Raw genomic sequence first — 24,082 nt, 5'->3', positions numbered from 1 at the left:
TTCCTACCAGGGACAGCTTCAAGTTGATACAACTGTCATAGAGCAGGTGAAAACCTTTAAATACCTGGGTCTTCATTTCGATGAACGCTTGAGATGGGACACACATATTGATTGTCTCAGAAAAGACCTTAGTGCCATACACAGTATTATATGGAAGATATCTCGATTCGTACCTACTAAACAACTAGCTACCCTGTATCATGCATTTGTGCAATCCAAGTTGCAATACATGGTCTCTATTTGGGGAGCTGCAAGAAAAAATGACATCAAACCACTACAAGCTATGCAGAACCGATGCCTCAAAGCTGTGTACAAACGCCCCAGACTTTTTTCCACATACAATCTATTCCACGAAGCCCCTCCATCCATATTACCAATAGCCGCATTACGCGAACTTCAAAGCGTAATTCAAATCCACAATAAGCTACACAACCCACTTTTCCACCACAACCAACAAATCCAGCAGCTAAATCACCGATTTCCCACAAGGTCAAGAGGAAATCTGATACATAGAAGAGCTAATACAGAAAAAATGAAGAAATCTCCAAACTACTTCAGCAAAATTAAGTATAATGCTCTACCAGCGTACTTGAAAGTCATATCAAACAAAATAAGCTTTAAACGCCAAGTCAAAGCTTACCTTAAAACCAACTTAGCAAGCTACTTAGTATGATGGAGAAATAAAACCAACAAAACTGTGAACTAGGTGACACACAGTTCGTAAAAAGCCCCCTTAACAGAGTGTAATCTCACTGGGGGCCTTGCTTACTCAAGTTCCTCACTCGTATTATATCCGTCACTAATCTCCACAATATCACTATTTTCTGTATTTCCTTCTCTGCCAGCCACCTCCGCCACAAAACCACCCGCCACGAAACCGCCCACCAACCCACCTCAACACCGCCTACCACGAAACCACCGACCACAACGAAAATTTTACGAAAGAAGAAGAAATAGTGTAAAAAAAGAAAATTGTGTAATCCAAGAACTGTAAACCTTTATTTTTTTGAAAAAAAAAAGATGAATAAATGTGAGGAGGTTTTATGCCTTCGGGAGAATGGTTGGAGAACAAGATCAACTCCCGGGGGCTTTTCCCTGCTCAATTAAAAAAAAAATAGTTTGAAAAGCTGGTGCTAGATCCAGAGCCACCAGTAGTGTCTGAAATACTTTTAACCGCATTTGAAGTTTTTATCTAAAATAGCTGAAAATTTTCTCACATCTCCCATGTCGGGGAGGTTACTTCCGAAGATTGAACCTGATTTGAATGTTCTTGAGAACAGACTCTCCGATAGAATTCATTATCAAGAATTTGTGCGTTCCTATCTAGGACACGACATCGTTTTATATTGGAACGTTGTTACTTCAATCAGAACCGAGGACCACCTGGAGCCCAGAGGAGGCTGCCGGTAACTAATGGTTCTCGAACGTCTGCGGCTAATGGACCCGAAAACAGAAGCCGGCTGCCCAGCAAGAAAGATCTTCAAAACAAGTAGATTAAAATCCCGCATGGCTGCCGCCGTAAGGATGCTCTTGAGAGCTACAGGAAATAAACACGCTTTATTCAGGAAACGGCTTTCTGGGACCTGCTTTAAGTAGAAAGGCACACATCACAAACCATTTGGAAGAAACGGGAAGGACATTTGTCGAGCTTTGGCGCTAATGGTAGGTCATTTTGCACACTCGTGCTCTCGACTGTTTGGTCCAGCCATTTCACGTAAACGTTAGTCTAGAAATGTTTTTGAAATTAAAGTTACAGCTTATACTTACAACAACAATAATGTAGGCACCATCGAAAAATACGTAACGATTCAAATTACCTGAAAAGAAAAAAAAACATATTGAACATCATTAGTGTTTCATACAACAATAATAGATTACAGGTCGAGAGAAATTCGGAGAAATTGAAACCAAATTTGATTCAACGAAACCTCAATCTCGTTGCAACTGTAGCAAAAAAGAATGCATACAAATGCTTCATATCCGAGGCCATGGAAAATTCTGGGAATGCTTGGCCCGTTCTGAAAATCGCATCCCGCCCACAATTGCATCCTGGAATCGGATCCAACCGAATTTTAGCAATCGGTGCCGTACCCATCAGAAAGATAATCAGTTCCAAATAAATTTTCACCGCATGATTGTCGCGCCCTGTTATTATTTCATAATTTATTAATGCGATTCGGACCGGGCCAGTTGCGAGGTGATTAAAGATTATTATACCGATTTTCGTCCGGATGCTGGCTTCGGATCCTGGATGGACGAAAGCACAGTTTTTGAGAGCCGAAATCCCAAAATGATCAACTCGTTCCGAGTTGCAAATCGAACGGTACATAACGATGGCGCCACGGCCAGAGTAGGGACCGATAAATTCCAATAATGTTCTCATTTAGCGCTTCAACAAGCATGGAGCTTTCGGCCCTGCCGGGTCAATGCCCAGGAAGTTGTGATGGCAAAATTTGACAATACTCTAATGCGTTTTGGAGTGGAAAATTGGCAGCAGCTTTATCGGGTTCAATTGCAATTTGGTAGTTTATTGAGAGTTGCGCTTTGATTATTGCTATAATCGTTCTCATAGTGGAAGTGAGAGAATTGAAAGCATTGACCAAATGTTCCAGGAGCGTCGCTAGATGTGAAAGATTTTTAATGAACTCGATATACGACAGTCTGGAAAATTTGTTAGATTTGTCTTGAGTTATTTTTTTATTTCTCCTCAAATTTTCCCATTTCCGTAAAGAATAAAGTAAACGTGTCCTAACCCACAACCTGCTTTTAAAAGTTATGAAGAAAAACACAGAGTAAAACAAACCTGACAGGCACTGTAATAGTCAGCCAAACAACTGATAAACGTCTGACCAAAGCAAGCTACATTGGCTGTTTTTCGTCAAACTTTGAGTGAAGAAATGTCGTCGAAAAGTAAAAAGCAACGTTGCAACTTTGGGACTGCCCAGCCAACATGAAATCGTAAAATAAAACATCGTCAAACTCGCATATGGGTGCAACTCAATTCGAATTCGTAATTGTGTATACTTAACATTCTACTATATCGTATTTCCATCGTAGAAGATGTTGAAACTAAATGATATACGATTTTGTATCGATATTTTTGATGGAGTCGTATTTGGTAAGACCAATGCAAAATGAAATCATTTATCAATCACAAAAGAGTTTTAAGACGCATTTCATTCGCACATAAATTATTTCTATATCGAAATCGCAATTGATTTCAGACAGATTCGTAAAATATCTCACATAAACGTCGTTTTGTGAGTCACTTTAAAGATTTAAGCGATCACCACATAAAATGACAATTCAATATGATATGGTGTATTGAATGTATTAAAATGAGTAGCGGCGTTTTATCGTGCAACCATCATCGCATAATATGATGCGTGGCTCAAAATAAACAACAACGAAGCAGAAGAATTCATCACCGAAGGCAAATTTCATCGTTAAATTTTTCGGCACCAAAAAATGTTGCTGTTTCTTGTTTTTAGATCTAGTGATGACATTGTGGTGATTGTGAAGTTTGCTGCTGAGGAAGATTCGAAATTGAAGGTAAGAGGAGAAAAAACATTTTAAATGATATTACCAGTGATTTAATTTTATTTTTTCCTATTTGTAGATGAATTTGCTCAATTTCTTCATAATCCGATGTAGGGGGGGGGGGGGGGGGGGGGGGGGGGGGGGGGGGGGGGGGTTATGTTGAAGCACAGCCTGGATCTGCCGATTTGAAAAAAAAATAGTGTTCCTGGAAAACAATCATAAGGATATGACCAACCGGACAAAATCCCAACCACTCGCAGGAAATAAATATGGCAATTTTTCCAGCAATAAGATAGGCTATAATGTTATCTGGTAAGAAATTCTTGGATAAACAGGACCAGCTACTCAGGCTCATTGTTTTTTTTTCAGCTAGGGAATGTGCCCGACGTTACAAAAATCGTCAACTTCAACCAATTATTGTCAAAAAACAGCTTGATGATTTTGGCTGGATGTTTGGTTGCTGGATGAACTTGTGCATGACGTTCCCGGTGGCAATATTTCGCTGGTTCAACCAGTCAGAGCATTTCGTGCGTGGGTAACCGAAACGAAGGGGCTAATTTTTCCCTCTGTGCAAATTCTACTGCCTTTCATCAGTACCGGAAGGCGTTAGAAAATACATGTTTTATCCTATAGTGAAACGAAACCCCACTAAGAAAGGCAGGTCCCAAAAGTGTCGATTTAACCATCTTTAATAAGATGATCAATTTACGATTTCCATAGACGTTTCTAATTCATGCACTCCTCATGATAACAGTTCTGATTATCCGTACATACGAAGAATTTCTTGAAAATGTAATTCAACAACATAGATCAAAAATTTTGTTTACTCGAATAATGATGTTACTCTTTTTTTTTTTTTTTCAGAAATCATGATTGGCCCTGATAAAATTGGTGCCCTTCCTACTGCAAAGACGCATGCACCAAGGAGAAAATCCCGGATAGGTCTAGATTCTTACCCCGTCATCCGTGAATAACAAAAACGGGAAGAAAAACATGAAAAAGCAGAATTGGGGTTCATTTCCCTCTCCGATTGCCGAAACAAGGAGAGATAAAAATATGTGTAAAGGATGTGAAGATAAACATCTTCAATAAAAATTTATTTGAGATATATTCGAAATGAATATTTATTTTGTTTTTAATATTTATATGCTACTAGCTGACCCGGTGTGCTTTGCTACACCTTCAAAAATTTTTGAAACTTGTGGTACCTAGTTATTTAACTTGTTATTTATTTGCACAAAATTTTAAGTTCAATTTCAATATCATTAATTTTTTTTTTCAAAATGAATTTGCAAATTTTTTATTTTGAAATCTCAATTTTTTTTTTTAAATCCGTGTTTTAATCCTTTTTATGACTCTGAATTTCTTTGCTTAAAAAGTTTATAACTTATGCCAAAATATTTTTTTTATAAATATGAAACTTTGTCAAACTATCATGTGGGCATTTTCAGTAACAAAATAACATCATAGGACATTTATTTTACCTATTCGGTCTCGAATTATCATACGAATTACCCCCATTCCTATATCCCTAATTGAAAGAAGGTGGGTCTCATAACATCAGAAAAACACTTCTTGTATACAAATACGATCCCACATCATATATGGCCCCATTCTCGATAAGTTCTCGAGTTATTCAAAAAATTGGTGTCCCTCTCCCTACTGTATATCTCCCCTCTGGCAAGAGAAGGGGTTTTTAAACCATCGAAGAAACATTGCTTGTACACAAATTTGCTCCCATGATAATTTAATTCTATTTTCTCGATAAGTTTTAGAAATATTAAACAAATTTTATCAATGCCCTCTTTTCCCTCTATATCGTTCCACTGATTTGTGGTAGTGATGCTAAACTACCGGAAAAAAACATATCTTGAGCTCGAATACCCTCTCATGCCAAATTTGGTTTCGATTGATTTATAAGTTGTCGAGTTATGCTATAAAATTTGTATCGGAGCCGCTCTTCCTACCTATCCCCTACCTGGAAGAACAGGATCAAGATTGAACATTCCGTGTATTCAAATACACTCCTATGCCAAATTCTTCCCCAGTTGCTAAATTGAATGATTGTTCCATTTGTTAGATAAGTTTTTGGTTTATGCAAAACAATCATACACATATGAGCTTCCGTCTTCCCTAACTGCATTCTCAATTGAAGGAGAAAGAAGTCTCAAATAAGCTAATAACCATTTCACGTATTCATGCCAAAGCTTTCCCATGCCAAAGTTGTTTCCATTTGCTTGATTAGTTCTCGAGTAATGCGAATAATTGTAAAGGAGCCCCCTCCCTCCCCCTCTCCTTCATATCACCCCACTGGAAGGAGGTAGTAGTACCAAATATTCACATAAACCTTCCCTGTGCTCAAATACCCGCTCAACCCAAATTTCATTCCATATGCTTAGTAAGTTTCCGAGGGATGTTAAAATTATACGGGAGGACCCTCCCCCCTTAAGATTTTCCGACTTGAAGGACGAAAGGCTCTCAAAATATCATAGAAACATTTATCGTAATCATAAACCTTCCCACGTCAAATTGGGTGCCATTTGCTAGATTATTTATCCAGTTATGCTAAAAATTGTAAAGGAGCACCCTCCCCCCCTTTCTATATCCTCACTGGAAGGAGGGAGGAGTACCAAATATTCATAGAACTGTTTATCGTACCCATATACCCTTCCTAGCCAAATTTGGTTTCATTTGCTCGAATAGTTTTCAAGCTATGCAATAGAAAAGTGGTTAAAGCCCCTCCCCCCCTTCCTGTATCTCCAATGGAAGGAGGGAGGGGTTTGAAATAATCATAGAACCATTTTTCGTATTCCACTACCCTCCTATGCCAAATTTTGTTCCATTAGCTTGATTAGTTTTCGAGTTATATGAAAAATTGTAAGGTAGCCCCCCCCCCCCCTCTTCCTATCATCCCACTGAGAAGAAGGAGGGGTACCAAATATTCATAGAAATATTCCTCGTTCCCAAATATCACCCCATGCCAAATTTGATACCATTTGCTTGATGGGTTCTCGACTTATGCAAAAATTGTCTTTTGTTTGGGAGGCCCCTCCATCCCTTCATGAGAGAGGGAGGGGTCTCAAACCATAATAGGAACCTTCCCCTGCCTCCAATACCCCCACCTGCCAAGTTTCACGCAAATCGGTTCAGTAGTTTCCGAGTCTATAGGGAACAGACAGACAGACAGACAGACAGACAGACAGAAATTCATTTTTATATATATAGATTTCCTAACCCATTTTAAATTATTCTCAAAAATCGTATTTCAATCACAATTGTACACACAATATGCTACGTAATATGGTTCCCAAAATTGTTTAATGGTACAAATCGTACAAGACTACAGCACACCTCGCATAAAGTATCGTTCAAACAATCATTCGAATGTCAAATTTCATCATATCGTACATAAGTACAACACACCTTCTGTAGAGTTTGACTTAAGTTGTGAATCAATGTCCTCGCGTCGACCGAACTTTTCACCGCGGCGATTGATCCGGACTGACCAAAAAGGTAAACAATTACAGAGAATCGCAAGTGAGAGGGAGAACGTCAATTTTCTATTGTTCAGAACCGACGAATAGTGGATTCGTAGTGTTCACTGGAATAGTTGCCAGTTGAACAGAATGGAAATGGTTAGTCAATTGTTGCCAGTATGACGGATGGAAAATCCGAGCATTTATCAAATACAATTTTTACCTGATCTCTTAACATGATTTGACGAAGATAGATCTGATTGTATTATCAGTTTCCGTTACAAATAGTACTCTTTTCTTTGTGATATCACAACATCCTTTTTTGGTGCGTCTTGTTTTGGTTAGGCTCTTGCCATGAGCAGATAACTGGCTCTGCGCGTAGCTTCCAGAACAAGTCCGCATACGTTGCGCCCTCTTTCGCTGCCACGATGAGGGCATCACCCCTAAACGGTTGAGGTTTAGGTTTTGGAGGTGGTTTTGGTTTCATGACGATCTTTTTTTCGCGTTCTCTTTTCTATTACGAACCATTCGCCAACCGGCAGCACTTCTTTCTCCGTCAACATCCTCGTAGTCCGTATCCCTCCTTTTTTGGAGTAATCGATTACGACGGGGGAGTCGCGATCTCTTTCCGCGGCTTTTCTCGGCTTGGACTCCTTCGTAGGTCATTGGGATGCAACCAATTTTGCTTCCTTCAGGGTTTTCTCCGCAGCCTTGGCTTTCTGTTCGTTTCTTGACGACACTCTGCAAAGGCACCATCAATTTCGGCACCCGGTCTTAATGTGCGTGTTGAATGGAACTTTTTGGCTCTATGGCCCAGAAATAACTAAACGCAAACTTAAGTTGGTGGCAACATTCATTCGTTGCAAAGTCGGAAAACCCATTTTATTTACCCTCAAATACACCGATTTTTAAAAGAACGCGACTTACATGTTAATTAAGGCCACTGGCCACTCTCTGAAACACCCTTTGGCCAACGATCTTCTCACGGACCTGCTGCGGTTCGCTCTTGTTTTCCTTTGTGCCGATTCCCGCACGTGGGTGCGCGGTGCGGAAAGTCTCCTGGCTTTCCTCGGGAAATAATCCTTTTCGTGCCGTGAATGCACGGTGCTGCTCCTCTCGACGAACTCCGGTAGCAATTCTGCCTCGATCGAATCCAACAGCTGTAATTTTGAAGAACTTCGACAGCTGTTCTGGTCGGGACAACTCCGAAACCTGTTTCGATGAAGCGCCAGCAGGCTGGGTTCCAATGACGTTTCTCTCCGGTGTACTGTCATCTGCACCAATGTTTTCACGAGGTGGAATGGCCATCCCGAAGGTTTCTCCTTCCTTTGACACGCTCACTCCTGGTGCGAAGATCCCGTCAGATTACAATTGGATCTCAGTCACGGAAGCTCAGTTGATCACCTTCCGGAAGCGACGAAAATTCGAGACGTCTCTCGAATTGTTAAAACTGAAGCGAATGTCGAAAGCCCTGACCTGACAGATCCGACGCAAACGGATCCGGTACCCAAGGGTCCGAATATGGACGAAAGATCCAATTCAAAGCTCCAACGTTGGTTCCGGTTTGAGCGAAGGAACCAATTTAAATTCCGCGGCACGAAAGCTGCGGTATAAATATCCGGTGGCGAAAATGTGGCCTCGTGTAATGTGCGTGGCCTGTAATAAGGGTCTTTTAAAAAAGCTAATTGGCCATTTCAATTTGCCGCTTACCTGCAATACGTTTAGTGCACTACGCCCGTTTTTCCCTTCAGGGACAGAAAGAATCGCTTTCTGAGATCGGCGTTTTATTTTCGGCGGCTTTTCTTGGAATTTTCCACTTTACACGCGTTTTTACACAATGCTGCGGTGCTCGCACTACCAGCAGCATGCGAGCCTTAATAACGTACCCGGCATACAACTTTACAGCGTCGATCTTGCTGGGCGAATGAAAAATTTTCCCGGAACTTTGGTCGTCGCTCGTTCAGTTGTGCCTAACGCGAAGAATAAATCTGTCATGGGTGACGTTTTTCACTGACGTTTCTTTCGGCAGACGTCTACTCGATGTCTGGCTGACAAGCCAATAAGATTCCAAACTCGTACGGTTGTTTTGGTTCGGTGTTTTTATGTTTGTTTTTATGTATCAGGCAGGGGTGCTTTTCGTGTGTGCACGCTACCAATTGTTTGAAAGGGAATGGGTAAAAAATAAATAGTTTGCGCATTGACTCGAAAAACGTATCGGAAAATTCAAATGTAACACACGTTAGTGGTGCTTCGCAAGAACTCCTGCATCTTGTTGATCATGTCGGCTGCCTTCAAAAGGCCACATTTTTGACGCTCCTTGATGCACCTCTTCCTACTACAGGGACCTGCTTCTCTTGCAGGGAACCACTGCGCTTTTCAGTGGACCCATCTGCGGCAGGGCTTCTCCCTACTTCCTTGGAAGCCTCCTTGCCAATCTGCTTTCCTAGCTCCTTTACTTCTTTGTTCAGTAGAGGAGACCTAAGGAGTCCTCTCTTCGCAAAGACCTCTGTCTGCGTTTTTCTACCTTATTCAACTTCGACCGAGCGAACGTCAGTTGTCTCGACGTTCCCTCTGTTTTTTAATGTTATTGTTATTAATGTTAATATTAAGTCTCAGGAGTAGCTTCAGCGCTGCAAGGACTTCATTACTGTGAGGTGTGTCCTAATGTCTTACAGGCTACCGTTAGCGACTGGCACGTTCCCGACCCGCCAGTTTTCCACCTCATCAGCACGGTCTTTTGCGTGGAGAATCTTGGGTCGTTGTATTCAATATATTCCGGGAACGGCTGGGTTCGTAGCTATCGGTTGCAACAAAATGGCGTTCCTCAAGCTGGTCAACCAACGATTTAACTACCGACGATCCCAAGTGTTTTAGCTTGGTCTGATGATGGCATTGAATCGCTTGATTGTTGGTGCGACACAGAAGCTTTTCAGTTGAAACGGGAAGCTTTGCCTCAAGAAGTTTCTATAACAAGGTCGCTTTTTATGTCGATGACTCGTAGGCCAGATCTACAAAAGTAGAGAGTAAGAGTTTATCATGGCACAAGTCAATGGAAGAACCTTTTTTCTTTCCGTGATAAGGTATTTGGAAGCCTCTCTCTGGGCCATCTGACCGGGAAATGGGACGACTTGTAACAGAAACTGTCGGTCAAAAGTATTGCATTATGAAGTTGGTAACGGGTAGGACACGAGGAATACGATGCGTAAGTAGTTTAGATTCAAGTGAGGATTGTGCAGAGGTGTCCGGAGCTCCGAAGCTCGGTAGCAGCACCAGTGGGCCACCGGATCACTAACTGCAGCGGGAACTGCACGCACGACTCCCTGCACGCTTGTGGTGGATCCCGCGGTATGCGTTTAATCCATTCACACAGAGAGAATTTATGATAAACCCATACATCCATTCGTGCGCCACACAAGAATATGCGCGACATCCCAAAATCCCGTCAACCAAAAAATGCTTCGGGTTCAAATGATATCCCGAGTATTGCATTGTACGACGAGATCATGCAATCCCTTTGAATGGTCCGATCATCAATGCTAATTTGTATCGAGAAGTTGATGTTTCCAGAGGTTTGTGAAACGGCAAAATCATCGGCAGTCAACTGGATACATTCAGAAAGGTTTAGGAAAAGGTGAGCCTAAAAGGTATCCAACCAAACACCGAGGGCTGATGCGAATTTCTCCACAATCAGTTCTGCTTTCGGAGAGGTGATACACAGCGCCAGATGAGCAAGAATTTGAACCACTATAGCATGAAGCTTTAACGATGGGTTTCTCGGTAGAAACCATGCAGCGACCAACTTCAGAAGCGATCGAAATGGCGGGATCCTAACAGAATTAATACTGCGAAATCGATTCCATGCACGCAATCAAGTAGAATTTGAGTATTTAAGCGTATCGGCGAAGCTAGGTCGACCAACACGAAGGTAATACGTACTAGTATTTGGATCATGAGAGAATACAGGATCATCAGAGAGGCAGGAGCTGTAAGACTGCTCCTCAAGACCGGAAGATGGAGTTTTCGGTGGCTTGCAATCATCGGAAAATGGATCGATCGAAGAGGGTGAGTAGTAGACGCAGTATCTCACTTGTCCTTGAGTTCACCTTTTTCTTCGTTCAGTTGAAATCTGCAAACAGAATTTTATTGAAAAACATTGAATAAATAACATAAAGAAAAATTTATTTTTTAGTTCTTTCAGACGCCGTTTACATACGCCATAAAGGGTGAACACGAGATTATTGCGACATCGAGAATGACATGCCAATTTTCTTATGATGTTTAGAATCAAACCAAAATGTTAGGGCAGTTTTATACATTGTATGTATATTTACTTCAAAAACCAAAAGAAAAGTTAATCGATGGAGCTTTGAGTGTAAAATTGAACGCATTTTCGCTTGATGCCCTCCATCAAAGTCTTGCCGGTTTCTCAGATTTTTCATTTTCTTAACATGTCTTTCTCGTCTTTTATTGTCTTTTTGCTCTTCCGAAGTTCCCGCTTCATTATTACCCAGTACTGCTACACCGGGCGCCAAATCTTGCAAAAATAGCGGAGCTTTGTCGTGCTGCTGCGGCAAAAGGCGCTTCTCGAAGCACTCAGATTTGTAGATCTCGCCATTTACTGTGCCATTTGTCACGAAAGGCTCACTCCTCAGTTCGTAAGAGCAGATGGCCTGACAAACGTGATTTTTGGAGGCGAACTTCGACATTTTATTCTTCTTAAATTTGTCGTCCACATCGAACTTGCTCTTGCCAGTGAAAAACTCCAACCCTGGAATTTGTTTAAAATCGGCATCTATATACGTTTCGTCGTCCATCACACAGCAGCCATATTGTGTCAGCATCTTCTCGTAGCGCTTCGGTGCCCGAGTTTTAGCCGTCGATTGTTGCCAACCATCGCGGTTTGGGAAATTCTGTACCTTGTATGTATGTACGTTCAAACATAGTCCAGCTCCTTTCTTTCCATTCTAGACGTAGCTCTAGGACATGCCTACCTTTTTAGCCAAATCACGGCTTGAGACGTTGAGATTTGCTTCAATCATTCTCTTCACCTTTCCCTCCGTTTTTTTGTTCTCTGGTCCCGGTTTTCTTCCAGCTCCTTTGCCGTGGTCCAACGTCAACCGCTCCTGGAACCCTTTCAACACTCTGGAGACGTTTCAATGGTGAATGTTCAACATTTTCTCAACTGCCGGTGTGACAGGTCAGGAAAGAATTTGTTCTCTTGACTCGAGTTGTTTCATCTTTATTTTCGTTGAATCGATTCGAGTTTGACGGCATGTAAACAATACACATCAATGAGAAAGTGTGCAAAATTTGGTTGATTTTTACCCAATGGAAAAAAATGTATGCCCTTTTGAATATGTCGCAATAATTTCGTGTTCGCCTTCTAGTTTTTTGGATGCTTGTTGGACACTTGATGAAAACAATATCATGAACCGACATTTCAACGATCCAGTGATAAAATCAATTTGTGATTATACGTTCCTATTCTTAACTTATTTTATTGAGAAACTAATGTTTTTCAAAGTTCTAGAACTTCAAGAGTAAATATAAATTAAGTCTTTATTGGAAGGATGGTAAATTTTTTTAAAATTATCGAAAACCATTTTCAAAATATTAGTAAAAGTAATCTGACATCTATATATATATAAAGCAATTTCTGTGGGTTTGTTTGTTTGTTTGTTTGTTTGTTTGTTTGTCCACTATAGGCTCAGCCATCTTAAGAGCTAGAGAGCTGAAATTTGGCACGGATACTCATTAGGACCAGGAATGATGAAAAATGTTTTCAGATTTTTTGATGACCCCTTCTAAAGGGGGTCGTCCATACAAGACAAATATTGTTTTCGCGATATTGACGTTAGTTTTCGTCGGATTGTGACAAAAATTTGCACATAGGGGTTTTGAGAGATGGGCAATTGATTTCAGGTATGGAATTTCGTGTCAGGGGTCGAGAAAAGGGGTCGTCCATATGAACTGTTCAGTGTTTTTACTATACTGACGTTATTACGCATTGGATTGATATGAAAATTTGCACATGAGTGTTTTAAGGAACGAGCAATCGATTACAGGTATTAAATTCAGGGTCAGGGGTCGGCCAAAGGGGTCATCCATATCAACTTTTCAATGTTTTTACGATATTGGCGTTATTATGCATTGTATTGAGATGAAAATTTGCAGACGGGGATTTTAAGGAACGGACAATCGATTCCAGTTATCAAATTTTGTAGAAGGGGTCGGCAAAAGTGGTCGTCCATATCAACTGATCAATGTTTTAGCGATATTGGCGTTATTATAGATTTGATTTTGATGAAAATTTGCATAAGAGTATTTCGAGGAACGATCAATCGATTCCAGGTTTCAACTCAGGGTCAAAGATCGGCCAAAGGGGTCGTCCATATAAACTTTTCAATGTTTATGCGATATTGACGTTATTATACATTGGATTGAGATGAAAATTTCCACATAGAAGTTTTGAGGGACGCTCAATTGATTCAGATTTCAAATCTCCATATTATTTTTTCACTGTTTTTGCTATATTGGGGGTTAGTCTGCGAGTCGAGTGACGTGGTATGAAATTTCACTCCTTTATCCTGACTCCAGGAAATGTTTCAGAGAAGAACCGTTAGTATGAATGAGCCCCAAAAATCAATCACGGAACATTTGAGCTGAAACTTCTAGCTCAGAGTGGTTTCTGGAGTCGGCACAATGATTTTGCACATCACGTCACGTGACTCTCAGAATAAGCCCCATTGCATTGTCTTGATTATACATCGGATTATAATGAAAATTTGCACATGGGAGTTTTACAGCACAGGTAATTGATTTCACGTGTCAAATTTTGACAAGGAGTCAGTAAAAGTATTCGTCTTAATATTTTTGATTTTTTTTTGCAATAATTACGTTGTTAGGCATCATATCGAGGCAAAAATTTAAACACAAGAGTTTTGCAGGACGCGGAATCGATTCCAGATAACAAATTTTCTATTAGACGACGGAAAAAAGGGGTCGTTCACATTTACTGAGATCTAGACAAAAATTAATTCACGGGTGTTTAACAAAACGGACAATTGAATTATGAATTAAAATTTTTAATCAGACGATAATCAGATCATAATTTCGTTTTAATGCATCCGAAAAAGACAAAAAATTACACCCGGGTGTTCTTTTCGACGGTCAATCAATTTCTTATTTTAAATTTCCGTTTGGTAGACAAGCAAATAAGTCGCTTGTAAATTCTGTTTAGTATTTTAAGCAATTTTTTGGTGAAAATGCGTCCAAATTACCAACCAAATACAAAATCTTCAGCTTTTAAGTTAAAAGCGAAACGAAGTTCGTACGGGATCAGCTAGTATTCAATAAAAAAATTGAATGCTTCAAAAATAGCCCAACGCAGGAATCAATTCATTTGACCTACTGGCAAAAAAAAATGTTCGTAATGCATTCGAATCCAAGCGTCGTCGGTGGGTCGAAATCCACCATCTGACTATCTGAATGCATCTATCCGTCCCGTCATCGTCTTTTTCCAGAAAGCCACTGGACTTATTGCGTTTATCCCTTGTCAGAGCCCGCTAATCTCGTCTCGTTATGTGAGTGTCGCGCCCTATATGAATGGCTGATTCGTATTCCTGCCACGGCCCACGAGTTTGGATTGACTAGTCCGGACAACCGGATTTTTTTCCAACTCGTCAGCGTCTCTGGGTTGCGGGAAACAAGCTTAGAGTTTGGACTGACTGGATTCCTGCGGATGGTATCGTATCGTTGATCGAAAAGGGAAGGGAAAAAAGTTTTCGCTCCAAAATTGATCCCCTCAACAACTCATTCACTTCAGATGTTTTTTTTTTAATTACTGATATTATAGTTTAGTAATGTTCGGAACTGTTGAGATTTACGATTATCGGAACTCAATCCGTATAAGGCATTTGCCACTTGTCAGACGAACAGCTGATTACTCATGTTTACATTTTCTCGACATATCGTGGTAGGGTAAACAGAACAACAACATTACGCATGTTCAATGACCGGATAGCAACCCAAAAAATTTGGCAATGCAATTGTAGAGCTTTTGCAAGAGCTTTTTTGGTGAGAAGGATATTCTTTATTTCATAAATTGTACATTCATAACAAGTTAAGACATGAAGGTATGTTAATGCTTTAAATTAAAGAAGTATTTAAAAGCAAGCATTGAACAGTGTATATCATCAAAGATCAAAATGGCGACCAGTTGGTTTTTACATTTTTCAAAACAAAAACAAATAGTTACCCTACCACAATCTGTCTCAGGAAACACTCTATTCCAATCAGCAGAGGAAATCTGCGGACCCGTCGGCGAAACCAAAACAGTTATTTTTGGTTCCGCATGCTTTGAGTCAATTCGCAATTGAAACAATAGCGGCGATGATTGCTGATGACAGAAATGATGATGTTTACATTACAAATGTTGACATCATGGTGCAAACACGCGGAGCAAAGTCAACTCAAACTGTGGTTAGTAGTTACACTGCAGTGTTGGCAGAAGATAATGAGTAGTAATCTCATTTTACTCATTGGGAAATGAGTAGTTTACTGGTTAGGGAATCCTGTTGTGTAATAGTGAAAAATAGCGATCGCTTATGTAGAAAGTAGTTATATAAGGACTTAACGAATGGTTATGAATAAAGATTGATAAGGATGAATAAACCAACTGGTTTGAAACCCCGAAAAAAAATAATAAAGATTAACTCTATTCCACCACTGAAACCTGCGTTTTCAACAGGAACTAAAAATTCACATGAAATGTGCTTCTTTTATTGTTTGTTTCTTCCTTTATTTCATTCTTTAAAATCAATAATCATTCTAATCTAGAAAGAAGAGGTATTTAAAGTTAAGCATCAATAAATTTTTAGAAAAAGGAATTTGTTGCAGGATTGACCTCTTAATCTTGAGAAAATGAGACATTAAACCTTAGACCTGTGACCTTTAACCTGAGATATAAAACTTGCAACTTGAAACCTTAGAAAACAGACCCTGATACCTAACACCAGAGATTCAAGATCTGAGCCTGGAAACATGAGAACTTAAACATGAGACCTGAGGCATGAGGCCAGAAATGAGCCCTGAGCAACACCTATGACCTGGAAATTGACACATGGGATAGTAAACATGACGCATGGGACATAAGGCGTGTGATGTGAGACCTGAAAGTAGAGTAGCAAGACGTGAGACATGAGACATGAGAGAGAAACGTGAAATCTGAGAAGTGGTCCGTTTGACAAGGAGTTAGATGAGAAGTGAGAGTGCTACGTTTAACTTCTCATCTAACTTCTAAGAAGTTAAACGTGAGTTTTTAGAAATGAAAATTGATAAGCTAGACAAAAAAAGTTAGACGTGAATCTCATAAATCAGGTTGGTTTGGTTTCGTATTTCCGGTTTTATGACTAAATTCTCAAGTTTCATATGTGAAGTTTGCAATCCCATTTTATGTCTAAGATTTATCGTTTCGGATCTCAAAACTTTGGTCCCAAATCTAAGTTCCATGTCTCATTTATGGAAGCTTAGTTTCAAATTTGTTTAATAGAATCAATCAAAAATTTGAATGTGGACTGAGTAGAATAAAAACTGCAGGCCTTTGATTGAACTTATTAAGCTTGATTGAACTTTAATGGGTGTTTGATTCCATAAATGTGGGCATTACCACTATTTAGTTAGTCAATGTTCAATTCATTACTTATTTGTTCGTTCAAGTGGTCAATTGAAGAAAAATAAATATTCCACATAGCTGTTGGCCATCATCATTCAAATATTCCAGCAAAAATTTTACTTACCGCCTTCCTCTATTTCGGGAAAAGTCATTTGAATAATTCCGTCTTTGAAATCCCATCAGGGCAACTGTCTGAATTGGATCAGAATTTATAAATTAAGAGAATACAAAGCCTTTTCCAAGCACCTGGCCGGGGCCAACAAGGAAACCAAAATGGCAGGGAGGAAGAGGAGGGCCAGGTATGTTTGAATGGAGTGATTTGTGTTTGCATTAATTCCAGCTCGCTACGTTCAGTCATATTCCTGGTAAGGAAAAGAATGGATGAGAAGGCAAACACAGGACGCAAAAAACACAGAAAAAAACCGAAGCTATTCCCAAAGGGTTCACGGGACAGACGTTTTTGGTAAGCAGACGCGCGCGCCACCAGCGAAACCGTGTGGTTCAGGAAAAAGGAAAGAAAACATGGGAAAGCGCTTTATCCTCTCGTCGAAGTTGATGGCTCTTGGATGAGTTTTCCTTCCTGTTGTGTTTCTTTCAGAGGCTGATATGATGAAAAGCCTTAGTGGAAGGTGGAAGGTGTTGGAAGGTTAAAACCTTTGAGAATGGAATAAACATTCAAGTACAAAACAAATATTGGCGCATATTTTGCAAAGAAATCCAACTGAATGGCGACGTGTAATGGCGGACTGTTGAATGCGTGCCAGTTTTCTGAGCGCAATTCACTAACATACATTTGCGTGCAAGGAAGGCACCATCGAATTCGACCTAGACATATAGGGGTGCGGAGCACTTTCAACAATGACGATCTCAAAAGGGCGGATCCTGCATCAAAAATGTTTTTCTCTCTTCTTTTCTGCTATTGACAGTATCAATTCGATGTTCTCTCGCTATGATGTACGGGCATTTTTGTGCATTACGTAGCAGATGCCTATGGGGTTTTAGGTTTTCGTTATGATCTGAAGTAGTTGCCTAGCTTATGGCATTGAAAGCTTCGTTGAAAGATTCAAGAAGCATATTAAATTCAAAATGGATGAGTTCTAGCATGGTTCTAATATTATTGTAATGTGAAAATGTGTAGCTCAAACTAACAGTTTATTAACTCCTGCCCAACTGGAGTCTACAGGAGACGCAGGGCTTATTCATAATAACAAAGTGGTTAGGAGCACATCAGGGTGAGAGCAATACCTTCTGCAGTGTCGTCATTCTCTTACTCTCATGTTTCAAATGACGTTAAAAACTTGAAAGGGATAAATGCTTAGAATTATAGAGTTGTTTTTGACATTTCGTACGCACACTGACTGAGCGTGTACAGATGAGACGGGACAATTAACCTCAAAAACTCTCGGTACAAAAAAACAGGCAGCCGGTAAACGAACATGGTCGTTTTTGAGGTCAATAAGTGTGTTGATTTAAAACTTTCGCAAAAACATGTGATCGGTACTGTACCGATCAGGAAATAGCATCTAAGTTTTTGTTTGTAATATGTGTCTAGTTTTATGTTCACTTGACACTTTAATCCATTTGCTCGCAAACACCACTTTCTGTACACGTACCCTAGCATTAATATGTACTCTCTCGCAACATAAGAACTTTCGCCGAGAGAGACTCACACAATAGAATGTAAGCCATTTTAGTTGTTAGAATAGAAAATAACATTGAATCGAACGCACGGATCTTTCACTTCGTTCCAATAAAGTACTTATCTAAAGTCCAACCAAGCGACTTATCTCAAGTTTATCCGAAATCGGGTCTAGTTAAGTGGTGGCAAAATAGTTGCATCAAGTTGCACCGTGATACCCATACAAAGTACACCGAAGTGCAAACAAAATTCTTCCCCCATCGGGTGAATCAGCTGCTGTGTGTTAAGTGTAGGCGACTTACCCGGATTCCTGCTGCTAGTGGATGCCGTCGACTTAGAGACGGGAAGAAAACCCTCGAATTCCGAACCCCCCATCGGCCGAGCCCGAACAACATGTTATGAAATTATTAAAGTCTCCAGGAATCAAATCCAGCAATTTTATAATACTTTTCAATTGATTTCGATTTTTTTTATTTTTAAATGGTTATAACTGTTTTCATGAAATACTTTGCTTCTTCTTATGTTGGCAAAAAATTAAGCGTAAGAATGAGCAAAACCAATAATTTAAAACAAATTTAATTTCAAACTTATTTGAATTACTTGGATATGCGAAAATTTCTTCTTCCATACAAATTGTCATACAAAATTGAATACGTCCATCGACTGCATGCAACTAAAACAACTCGAATTGTCTATTGATATGAAATTTTTTCTGAACATTTAAATGAATATTGACGTTTAACTAGTAATTTGAGTGATTTCTGTACTCCAAATAATTATGTTCCACTCAGAATTTTCATATTTTTTGCACTCAATGTTGATTTTTAATAATTAATTAAATAATTCAAAGACACTTTATATTTCCATAAGTTTATTTTTCTACCGTCAAATCTAAATATTGAAGTTTTGAAATTATTAAACTCGTTGAAAAAACATATGTATGTATGAAAGTCGGGCAACTTGCATTATCTGAAAAGTGTCAAAGTCACCTCAACTGCAATGGCTTTGAGAGACTATTTTTTCATCAGATTTATTTTGAAATCTTTAATCCCGACCATTTACTCATTATTTTATGCAAAGAGTCTAAAATTTTTTCTGGAAAAATCTGTTTCTCATATTTCGAGACGACAAATCTTAAAAAATTGTATTCCATGTCAACAGCGATCCCCTTGATATTGTTAATAATATTGTCAAAATATTGTACAGTGGGAAAAGGTTAGTAGACCCTTAATCCCAAAAATTCGAAGTCGAAGGTTGGAGGACCCGAAATATTATTTATCTGATGTGCAATTTTCTCAGAAATTCGAATCTGCCGTCGAGTTGCCGTCACTGAAGACATCTAAGTGAAGCATTATTTGGCCCTTATCATCCAGAGAAACAAACAGTCAAAGCTTTGTGAAAATTAATTTGATTCAAAACAGTTTTTCAGCCGGAAAACTCTTGGGAAACATTTCTTTATTATGTGATTGTATCCTGAAGATTGATGAAATGCTACTTAGGTTACATTAATTAAAAATAAACCCACTTACATGAAAAAATATTTAAATCAATTAACTTTTTGAAAAGATAAATTCTTATACAAAATTGTATATTATGAGCATAAATCAGTCAAACGATCTAAAACTTTGGGCGTGGTTGTGTCCATTTTCAAGTTTTAAATTGATATTCATTATGTAAAAATCGATCGACTCCCAAGTCAGTCCTAAAGCACTTGTTCTATAAAATAACATCTTCTTCATAGGGGTAAAGGGGGGCAAAACAGATCACGTTCTTTAATCCTTTTACCTGTAAATAGGCACTTAAATATTTAGCATTAAATTTCTTTTAGTTCATTCAATGGGATTTTAAAGACATAAAATTTTAAGTTGGTAGGAAATATAAAGAAATAAGCTCAACACTGGGCAAATAAGGTCAAATAACACTCTACTCAATTGACTTCGGTTAAACCAAGAGGTAGATTTGAGTTTCTGAGAAAACTTCACGTGTAGTAAATGCTATTCCAGACTCTCAAACCGGCGGCTTTGTGTATTTTTTTTTTATTTTGGGTCCGAATTTTCCAACTGTGCATTGGACGGCTTATATGGAAGACACCCCCCCCCCCCCCCCCTCTCAAAAGGGGCCGTCACCAAATTAGATTGCATTTGAACTAGAAGTAACAAATATTAGCCTCATCGACCACATGCTGGCTAAGCCTTAAGAAGATTTTGAAAATGTGCAACCATTGGAAAAAATCGGACAACATTTTGCACGACATTAAATTTGCCTGTGCAACTATTGGACACTAACAAGCTGTTTTAAATGATTTTTTTTAAATTTTTATGTCACTAATTTCAAACATTTGAACTTTTGGATCTTGTTGGCCAATCATGTGTGAGTGCATCGACAAAAACAAATCGAGTGAATTTGGTTGAAATGACTGAAATACAGCATAAAATCAAAAATCATGTGCTTAGCTGTGCAACGATTGGCAAATCACCCTATTCAAAGAAAATAAGACGACAATATGTTTTGCATCGCTAGCACGGCTAAGAAATAAAATGGGGGTGGGGAAGTGTATTTCGGGAATTTTAATAAATCGGCCTATAAATACAACTTTAATATTTATTGAATAAAGGTTCATATAGCGAGTAGGGTCTTGCACTTGGCCCATCCTCGAGCAATTTGATCTCGTTAATCTTAATCAAAATCATTTTGAAAAGTTCCTAAAATAGAGAGAAACTCAAACTTTTTAAACCCATTTCTGAAAATCTAGAATTTTCCTTGCGATATTTTTTTTAATTAAAAGATGATTTTCGTATGTTGTATATAAAGAAGTCAAAAAATTGACTTATGAGCTCATTAAGGAATATCTCGTTAAAAATGTCATTTTCTTAATGAAATTAGTGCACTTGTTGTTGAAAAGGAGAAAGTTTTGAGGAGTCTTTTAATTATCTGTTTTCCTGAGCTTCTTTATGTCTAGGCTAGTGCACGGTTAACAGAACGGAAGCCGATATTTGAGATAAGTTTTTGATTATCAATGCTATGAATTTAAAACTAATTTTAAAACTAATATAGTATAGTATTATTTTGGTAAATACAGTAATTCGAAAGTATCGTGTTGTTTTTATCACCTCTGAAGGTCTCTTTTCTTGTGAATTCTTAATCTACATTCAATTCTGAAATGAAATTATGATTTGTGATTCTGATGTCTGGAGCTTTTGGAACTCTACTGTCATTGATCTTTATAAAAAGCAATTTCTGCATGTTTGTTTGTCCTCTATAGGCTCAGCCGTTTTAAGACCTAGGAAGCGGAAATTTTTCATGGATACTCATTAGGACCAGGAATGATGAAAAATGTTTTTAGATTTAGATCGTGAATACAAGACAAATATTGTTTTAGCGATTTTGGCGTTTTTATACATCGGATTATGGTGAAAATTTGCCCATGAGTGTTTTGAGAGACGTGCAATCGATTCTAGTTATCAAAATGAGGGACAGGGATCGGTCAAAGGGGTCGTCCATATCAACTGTTCAATGTTTTTGCGATATTGGTGTTAATATACATCGAATTGAGATGAAAATTTCCACATAGATGTTTTGAGTGACGAGCAATCAATTTAAGTTTTCAAATATAGGGTCAGGGGTCGACCTAAGAGGTCGTGTATATTAATTTTTCATCGTTTTTGAGATATTGGCGCTAATATACATTGGATTGAAACTAAAATTTGCACATGGGATTTTTAAGAAAAGAGTAGAAAAATGATTTCAGGTGTCAAAGTTTGGATCAAGGGTCGAAAAAAGGGGGGCTCTCATACAAAATTTATAAAAATATGACATATTTCAAACATTTTTTGGAAACTACTGAACCGATCAACGTGAAATTTGGTGTGAAGCCGTTTTCAAGATAAGGAATGGTTTTCTATAATATTCTCAAACCCCACCTAACCCAAAAAATGGGGGCTCCCTTACAAAACTAACATAAATTTGACACAATTCGAACAACTTTCTAAAACTACAAAATCGATCATCGTGAAATTTGGTATGTAGCCGTTTTCAAGACCAGCTATGGTTTTTAAAATAGTTCCAAATCTCTCTAAATCCAAAAAAGAGGGGCTCCCATACAAATTTAACAAAAAATTGACAAAATTTTAACAAACCTCGGACGATTTTTGTTTAAAATGAGATGATTTATAGAACTGACTAATAAATTTCAGCAAAATTAGATGTAATTTTGTATTGACAGACGCTTCACCTTTAAATGAATGAAGACTCTTATATTCAATAAATGTAACATACATATCTATATGTATAAAAAAGAATGTTTGTGTATATGTCTGTTCCCTATAGGCTCGAAAACTGCAGGGTTTCAAAAGAGGGAGCGGCTCCCATACAAATTCATCAAAATATATGGTAGCAATCATACAATTTTTAAGCAATTTCCTTTATACTTCCTACAAATACAAATTTTTAAATCCTGAGATGATTTAATGTACTGTTGGACTATTTTGGACATTTTCAGACAATTTATTGTATTGGAACCCTGCAACCATTTTTTAAAACAAAAATGTCCGAAAAATTAGAGAACGGTTGCCATGGACCGAGTGAATTTTAGAAATTATGTTCATCAAGTTATGTCGTGAGACGGAATACTATGTAAATAGATGATAACCATTTTTGAAATTTTGGAGGGGGCATCGTTTGAATTAAGTCGAATAATTTTGGAGACATTATCATAAGTTGTGGCATGATAAGATGGTTGATTGAATTGACCAAAAAGTTTTTGTAAAATAACATTTCTTACTTATTGTTATTGAAAGTCCTTTCTTATTTTTTAAATCAGTTTAGATCAGATTGTTGATAAATGTATAATAGAAGAGAGATCCCCTACATCGAAAAGCATTTTTTTTTCACATTCTCAAAGGGTTAGATAATGTTTTGATATAACGAAAACACATGAATCCTCCATGAAAAATTGCACTTATCAAATCACTTTCAAGTGAATTCTTTTAAATTTTGGTTTGATACAAGTTTTTCATTATAAGATTTTTGTCATATTGAAAGTTTCTTATTTTTGAAAAAAAGAGCTACTATCCCAAAACATTCATTTGCTCAAATTTATATGAATCAATTTTTCAATTAAAATATATGTTTTTCGGTTTAATTTTTCCCATAAAAAATAAAATGTAATCAATTTATGTATTCATTTAAAAAAAAAAAAACGTTAAAACAATGAATACGGTTGATTGTTTTGTTTGAAATTTAAAGATTACCATAAGTCTTTAATGTTCTGAAAAATGCATACAAGGCAATTCCAGAAAACCAACTATCAAACATTTCTATAAATCATAAATTGTATCAAAATTCGTTTCTGTATTTTGAGAGTTATTGATCATTCGAAAATGCTGTAATTGAATCAGAAAGTTTTTTCTTTTCTAAAAATGCCAATAACACTTTTTCTTGAAAATTCATAAAAACGCACAGATTTGCTTATGAGAAGATAGGTTCGTTTTGGTCCAAAACTCATTCATGATTATTTGCAGAATTTTTAAGTAATGTTTACATGAACAAATTTGAACTTTTAGGTTTGTATGGAAAAATTGAATATTTTGTACTGAAAAATCAACATCATTTTTTTTATTCTGTGAAACTGAGCCAGCTGTTGGTTTTTGTGCCAATTTATAAATTTCTTAAATTAAATTTTTCGCTGAACAACTTTATCGAATACCAAAACTTCGTATCTTTTTAGAAAAAAAAAGTTATTATCTGTTTAACAGG

The sequence above is a fragment of the Uranotaenia lowii genome, chromosome 1 (genome assembly GCF_029784155.1).
Source record: "Uranotaenia lowii strain MFRU-FL chromosome 1, ASM2978415v1, whole genome shotgun sequence".
Taxonomy (NCBI): domain Eukaryota; kingdom Metazoa; phylum Arthropoda; class Insecta; order Diptera; family Culicidae; genus Uranotaenia; species Uranotaenia lowii.
The sequence above is the reverse complement of the archived record's forward strand: the minus strand, read 5'-3'. Positions refer to the sequence as shown.